Here is a 6,945-nt window from a genome sequence, read left to right on the forward strand (position 1 = left end):
ACTTCACCTACAACTAACAATGCTATAAGAGGGGCTGAGCAAAGCGGTAACATAGCCAAACAACGGTTTGCTAGGAAGGGTGAAAAAGGTTAGGGGCTGACATGGCAATATGGGAGGCATGATAAACAAGTGATAGGTAGCGCGACATAGCGATAGAACAAACAACTAGGAAGCAAAGATAGAAGTGATATCAAGGGTAATGGTCATCTTGCCTGAAATCCCGCTAGGAAGAAGATCGAATCCATGAAGTAGACGAACCAACGTAGTCGAACGAATACTCCCAAATGCAACGTTACCAGAACTATCAAGGAGAAGCGCAACCGGAAAGAAGCAAACAACATGGTAAAAACCATCACATAAGCATGGCATGATGCAAAAACAAGTATTATGCATGTCCAAGGCATGGGAAAGTGCACAAACAATACTACAAGTTAAGTGACGCTCAATATGTAACGAGTTGCATATTGACGAAACACTACATTCAAGTTATTTAGTTCGCTCTCGCTTAGGTACACAACAATATTAAATGTTGTTAAACATGGCAAGAGGTGGAGCATAATTAAACTAACTATCTAGGCAATTTAAATGAGGCTGGAAACAACAAAACAACAATTCCGGAAAATCCTCATGTCATTTAACAATTTAATGCAAACACAGTTTTAAACATTTTAAATGTTGTTATCATGATGCAGATGACATATGCAAGTGATATGCAATTTTTATGAAAATGTTAACATGAGCATGTTATGAAGCATTTGTCACCATGGTGGAAAGAAAGGGGTGCCACGGCAACGACAACGAAAATGGTGCTACGGTAGCATTCTGATGATCTGACAACTCATCAAGATGTCGGTGCAAAAGAAAGTGTGATGTGAGCGAGTCATGCAAGGATGGTGGGGTGATCCCAGTTACCGGGTTCCCACGTGTCGATGGCAAGGCAACGAGGAACGCGCAAGGAACAACTCGGACACGATGCAAATACAAGCATCTCATACAACACACATGCATTCGTCCACGAGCGGTCGTCTCGGTGGTTATACCTTTGAAGCATGCATTTCTGGAGCGGATCAAGTTCGTAGAGGGAAGTAGACGTTCTTCGCAATGTAGTGGAAGTAGTGGTACACATGCGTAGTGGGAAGTAGTGGTACTATCGGTAGTCGTGGTACTTGGGGTCTTCGGACTTGCCGGTCTCGTCAACTCGAAGGGGTCCTTGGCGTTTTGCAGTTCCATATACAGGGTAGTCACGTAGTCGTTCTCAGCGGTGGAGTTGACCTTGAAGTATCCAGGAGAGTCATGGTACTTGGCGAGTCCGCATAGTCGTAGACGTTCCAAGGCTCTGTTCAAAAAGGCAGTGCCTAGGAGGCGCTTAGGCACGCCTAGGCGCTAGGCAATGGCCAAACGCCTCGCCTAGAGCATAAATGGAGGTTTAGGCAGGGCAAGCAAGGAATTGCCTACCCAAGCAAGAAATCATGACACATACTGCACTGATATATCAAACGGGTTATATTCCGATGTAGTAGACGATAATTAACTTATTTATATGCCCTAAAATAATATGAACACCCATATAATAATCACAAATACACTATGAGTAAAAACTATATTACCGCCTAGGATGCGTCTAGGGCGCTTAGGCACCGCCTAGGCACTAGGCGAAGGCCAACTGCCTCGCTTATGCCTACCGCCTTTTCCAACCTCCAAGGTACTTAACACATCACCAGGTGTAGTCGTATAGGTTTGGAGCGGAACTTGGCGTATCCATGTACTTGGCAGTCTCTGTCTTCACGGAGATGCAACAGAACGACGACGGTCAAGTGCAGTGAGGCCCCAGGTCTACCAAGGCTTGGGATTAACCAAACAAACCAGCGCAACGTCTAGGTCTTGGCGGTCAATGAAGAGGCGGGCATCGAAGCAGCGCAACATCTGGGTCTTGGCGGTTAACGAGGAGGCGGGCGATGAAGCAGCAGCAACGTGCGGGCACTGAACAGCCACGATGGATGCCATGACCGTGAGGAGGGGATCTCTGAGACCAGCAGCGGGCACGCGTGTGCAGGAAGGCGGCGAGGTCGCTGGAAGATGGCAACGCGACGATCGGACGGCTCGTGGGCGGGGATGACTGCTTCGCAATGGCGCAGGAGGCCGGGCGCCATGGTGGGAGGAAACAGGGAGCTCGAGCGTGAGCTCCTCTACTTGTGGATCAAGTTCGTAGAGGGAAGGAGGCGGGGAAGAAGGCCAGGGCGCAGGGACGGGAGGAGCTGCGCGGCTCCAGGGTAGCCGGCGAGCTACGGGCGGCCAGCGTGAGGTGGTGGAGAGGCGCGGGGCGGCAGGGTCGCGCATTGGGAGAGGGTGCAGCAGCTGCTGCTGCTGCCGGTGGCAAGGTCGAGGCGGGTTGGTGGCGACGACGAGGAGAAGGAGGAGAGGGGATGCGAGAGGAGGCAGGGGATCGAGGACGATCCCGATCGGGACGAATGGTTGGCGGTGGAGTGGGGAGCGAGGAGGGATCGATGGGAGATGGGGATCGGGCAGATGCTCGCTAGGGTTAGATAGGGGGCGGATGGGTCTAGGCTTTAGCAAAAGAAGTGGGCCGGGGAGAAGGAAGGAAGAGACCGGCCCAGTGGAGATTGTTGAACTTATCTCCACTGTTCAGAAAAGAAAAAGGTGGAGAGGAAGAGGAAGAGAAAAGAAAATATTTGAGGGTCCAAATATTTTCTAATGGAGCTGAAAATTAACAAGTAGCCACTTGGCATATGGCCAAAGTGCCACAACTTGAAATGGTCCATGCGGAGAAAAGATAATGGATGCAAAATAGTTTAGAAACGAGAGGATTTATAATGCAAATTTGTTGCAGTTGCTTCCAAATAAATGGAATATTTTATTATAGCTCCCTAATATTGGGAGGCTATGTTATAAAGAGAAATCACCATTGTGAATATCCCTTGATTTAAATGGACCGAAGATCCATATGATTTTATTTAGATAGTTTTAAAAAGGGTTGCATGATGACATGATGCAATGCAAATGATGCAATGATGAATGCAACAAACAAAACAAATCACTCGATGAAACTCGGAAAACATGGAAGGCATCTGGAGCACCGGTCTTGGGGCGTCACACCATGGCTATGAAACTGAAACTATTGTGGCACATCTTACTAAAATAAATGATATAGCCACCCTATTTGCTCATGGGGAAAAATTCGCTATTACTATATCCTTAAGTTATTTCCTTTCTCACTAAAGTGTGATGCTAAGATATGGTACAATACTCTTGCTCCTGGTTGTGTGCGTAGTCCCTAGGATATGATTTATTACTTCTCTGAAAAATATTTTCCTGCTCATAAGAAACAAGCTGCCTTACAGGAAATATTTAACTTTGTCCAAATTGAAGAAGAGAGTCTCCCACAAGCTTGGGGGAGGCTTCTCCAATTAAATAATGCTTTGCCTGATCATCCTCTCAAGAAAAATGAAATACTTCATACCTTTTGTAATGGACTAATCGATGCTTCTAGGGACTTCCTAGATAGTTGTGCTGGTTGTGTTTTTAGGGAATGAACTGTTGAACAAGCTGAGGAATTGTTGAATAATATATTGAAGAATTATGACAATTGGACACTTCCTGAACCACTGCCTAAACCCACTTTGAAGAACAGGGGTATTTTATTTCTCAGTCCTAAAGATATGCAAGAGGCAAAGAAATGTATGAAGGAAAAATGTATTGAAGCTAAAGATGTTAAGAATTTACCACCTATTGAAGAAAAACATGGTCTTGACACACCACCTTAGGTGGTGGAGGTAAATTCTCTTATAAAGTTTGATGAAGGTGGCATCCCTTATAATAAACATCCTAGTCAATGCTTATATGAATTTGACAATTACATTATGAAGCAAGATCATTTCAATGCCTATGTTATGAAAAAAAATTAAACAAAATTTTGATATGATTGCTCGCTTGAGTGACTTGTTATTTAGAATCACTAATGATGTTATAGGAGTAGGAAAACATGCTTTTATCGTTCAAACTCGGTTAGAACAAGTTGCTAAATCTCAAAGTGAGTTACTCAATGAAATGAATAATAATATGAATGATAATGTTGTTAGAGTAATGACTAGAGGAGGTACAATGACTCGGGAGCCACTTTATCCTGAAGGATGCCCTAAAGAATTGAACAAGACTCTCAAAGAACTAATGTAGATGCACCTAGTCCTTCTAAAAGAAAAAGGAAAAATAAAAATGATAGGACTTTGCATACTTCTAGTGAACCTGAGGTGGAAAAACCTTCTGAAGATAACAATGATGTTTCTATTTCTGATGCTGAAACTCAATCTGGTAATGAATATTCACCTAGTGATAATGAAAATGGTAATGATGATGTTCATGAAGATACTCAACCAGACAATGATAAAGAACCAGATAATGATGTTGAAATAGATACTGCTGTTGATCTTGATAAACCACAACCTAAAAATAAGTGTTATGATAAAAGAGACTTTGTTACTAGAAAACATGGTAAAGAAAGAGAGCCATGGGTTCATAAACCCATGCCCTTTCCACCCAAACCATCTAAGAAAAAAGATGATGAAGAATTTGAACGCTTTGCTGAAATGCTTAGGCCAGTCTTTTTGTGTACTCGTTTGACTGATATTTTAAAGATGGACCCTTATGCGAAATATATGAAAGATATTGTCACTAATAAAAGGAAAATACCTAAAGTTGAAATCTCCACTATGGTTGCTAATTATTCTTTTAAGGATGGAGTACCTAAGAAACTAGGAGATCCAAGAATATCAACTATACCATGCTCCATTAAAAGAATCTATGTCAAAACTGCTTTATGTGATTTGGGAGCCAGTGTTAGTGTTATGTCTTTATCTTTATATAAAAGACTTGATTTGAATAAGCTCACATCTACTGAAATATCATTGCAAATGGCTGACAAATCAACTACCTTACCTATCGGTATTTGTGAGGATGTGCCCATTGTTGTTGCAAATGTTGCTATCTTAATAGACTTTGTTATACTTGATATGCCCGAGGACAACAACATGTCAGTTATCCTTGGTAGACCCTTTTTGAATACTGCAAGGGCTGTTATTGATTGCAATAAAAGCAAAGTCAGTTTTCATATCAATGATAAAGAGCATATGGTGCATTTTCCAAGGAAACAATTTCAAGTCAATGGTATTAATGTTATTGAAAAGTCTCCGACAATTACTATTGGAAGTTTTCAACTCCCTTTTCCTAAAGCCAAAAAGAAATATAAAATACTTATTGTTGAGGATATGCATATTCCCGTTGAGGTAACTTAGTGTTTTACGAAGATTCTTCGGGCTCATGCTAATCGGAAGTGGTTGTTAATAAGACTTGATCAACCATGTTAATGGATTATTTTTTAGAGGCATGTGGTCGATGAATTTAGTAGGCACAACTCTCTGTACCCACTTTTAGTTTTCTGTTATTTTTAGTTGAATGCAATAAAATACCATGTTTATCCTGTTTTCTGAATTTTCCGTGCAATACAAAAGTGCCCAGAAATAAAAGTGCTTAGAATGACCTGAAATTTTGACATAATTTTTTTCTGAATATTTAAGAATTTCTGATATAGATAACATCACAGGGGGCGCCCCTTGTGCCCACTACGCACCAGGGTGCGCCAGCTAACCCAAGCGTGCCCTGGTGGGTAGTGGGCCCCATAAGGATTCCCTCACTTATCCCTTTAGCTCACTTCACCACCTACCTCCAGAAAAAAATCACTCTAGCTCTCTCTCATGTGTTCTTGCTCTCAAACCCATGGATTTCGATCTCCTTGCTCGAAGCTTCATTTCTGAAACTATTCTAGGGGATTGCTAGTTTGTATGTGACTCCTCTATTGCTCCAATTAGTTTTTGTTCTAGTGTTTTATATTTTAAGTAATTAGCTACTCTTGGTGCTGTTGTAAATGGGCTTGCATGTTGAATTCTTTAAGTTCCAAGCAGTTTGAATGCTTGATATAGCCTCTAAACATCCATATGAGTAGTTGCTATCAATCTTGTGAAGTTTTGTTGACAAAATTTTGTGGCTCGAAAATTTTAGAAATTTGTTCTTAGGAAGATGGACCTTTTTTGAAGGAATTCATCTAGGAAGAATGCCAAGGGAGTCACCGGTGAATCATCAGCGGGTGACATCAACACTCCGCGATGGACGGAGGTCCGGTCGTGCGAATAGCCGCACATTACCTTCATGGAAGAAGCCAGATTCCACTAAGAGTTCGCGCAATTCATTACAAATGTTGGAATGACCAACTTCCATGCAAATGAGTGTGACCAACACCACACCCTCATGAACTCCTTTGTGCAAAAAAGTTATTTTCTGAATAGGCATGAACCTCCTGCGATGCACTTTAGTTTACATTCTGAAACCCATCAGATACCGCTCACTGAATTCTGTGAGATATGTTTTAATTCCCTCTGATGGGGAACTAAGAGAGCCTAAATCGGTAGAGTTTGAGGACTTCGTGCTCACTTTGACGGTGGGTGAGGAAAGGGGCGTGTCAAAATCCACAGCCACTAGTCTGCAGTTTCCTTTTGTGCATTACTTTGCCTTATTTATCATGAAGTGTTTGACTGCTAGAGAGAAGGGTGGTATACTTAGTGGCCCTGACCTCGTCATTTTACGTCGTGCACTTCACAATGATTGCACCTTTAACCTAGGGGCTATTATTGCATGTTGTCTGCACATTAATAGAACTAAGGGTAACATCCATGGTGGTATTTCTGCCACTCGCTTAGCGAGACGTTTTAATGTCCAGATACGCCACCATGACTTTCCTTTGCCCAGAGTTTATCTAGATCACCACGTGATGGTGGCTCACCACTTTACTAATGCTGCAGATTCTTTTAACAATATTCATCAAAACTTGGTTTTTAGTGAAAAAACCCTTGATATTATCCCGTTGCATGCACCTGCTTT

This window comes from Triticum aestivum, chromosome 7B (genome assembly GCF_018294505.1).
Source record: "Triticum aestivum cultivar Chinese Spring chromosome 7B, IWGSC CS RefSeq v2.1, whole genome shotgun sequence".
Taxonomy (NCBI): domain Eukaryota; kingdom Viridiplantae; phylum Streptophyta; class Magnoliopsida; order Poales; family Poaceae; genus Triticum; species Triticum aestivum.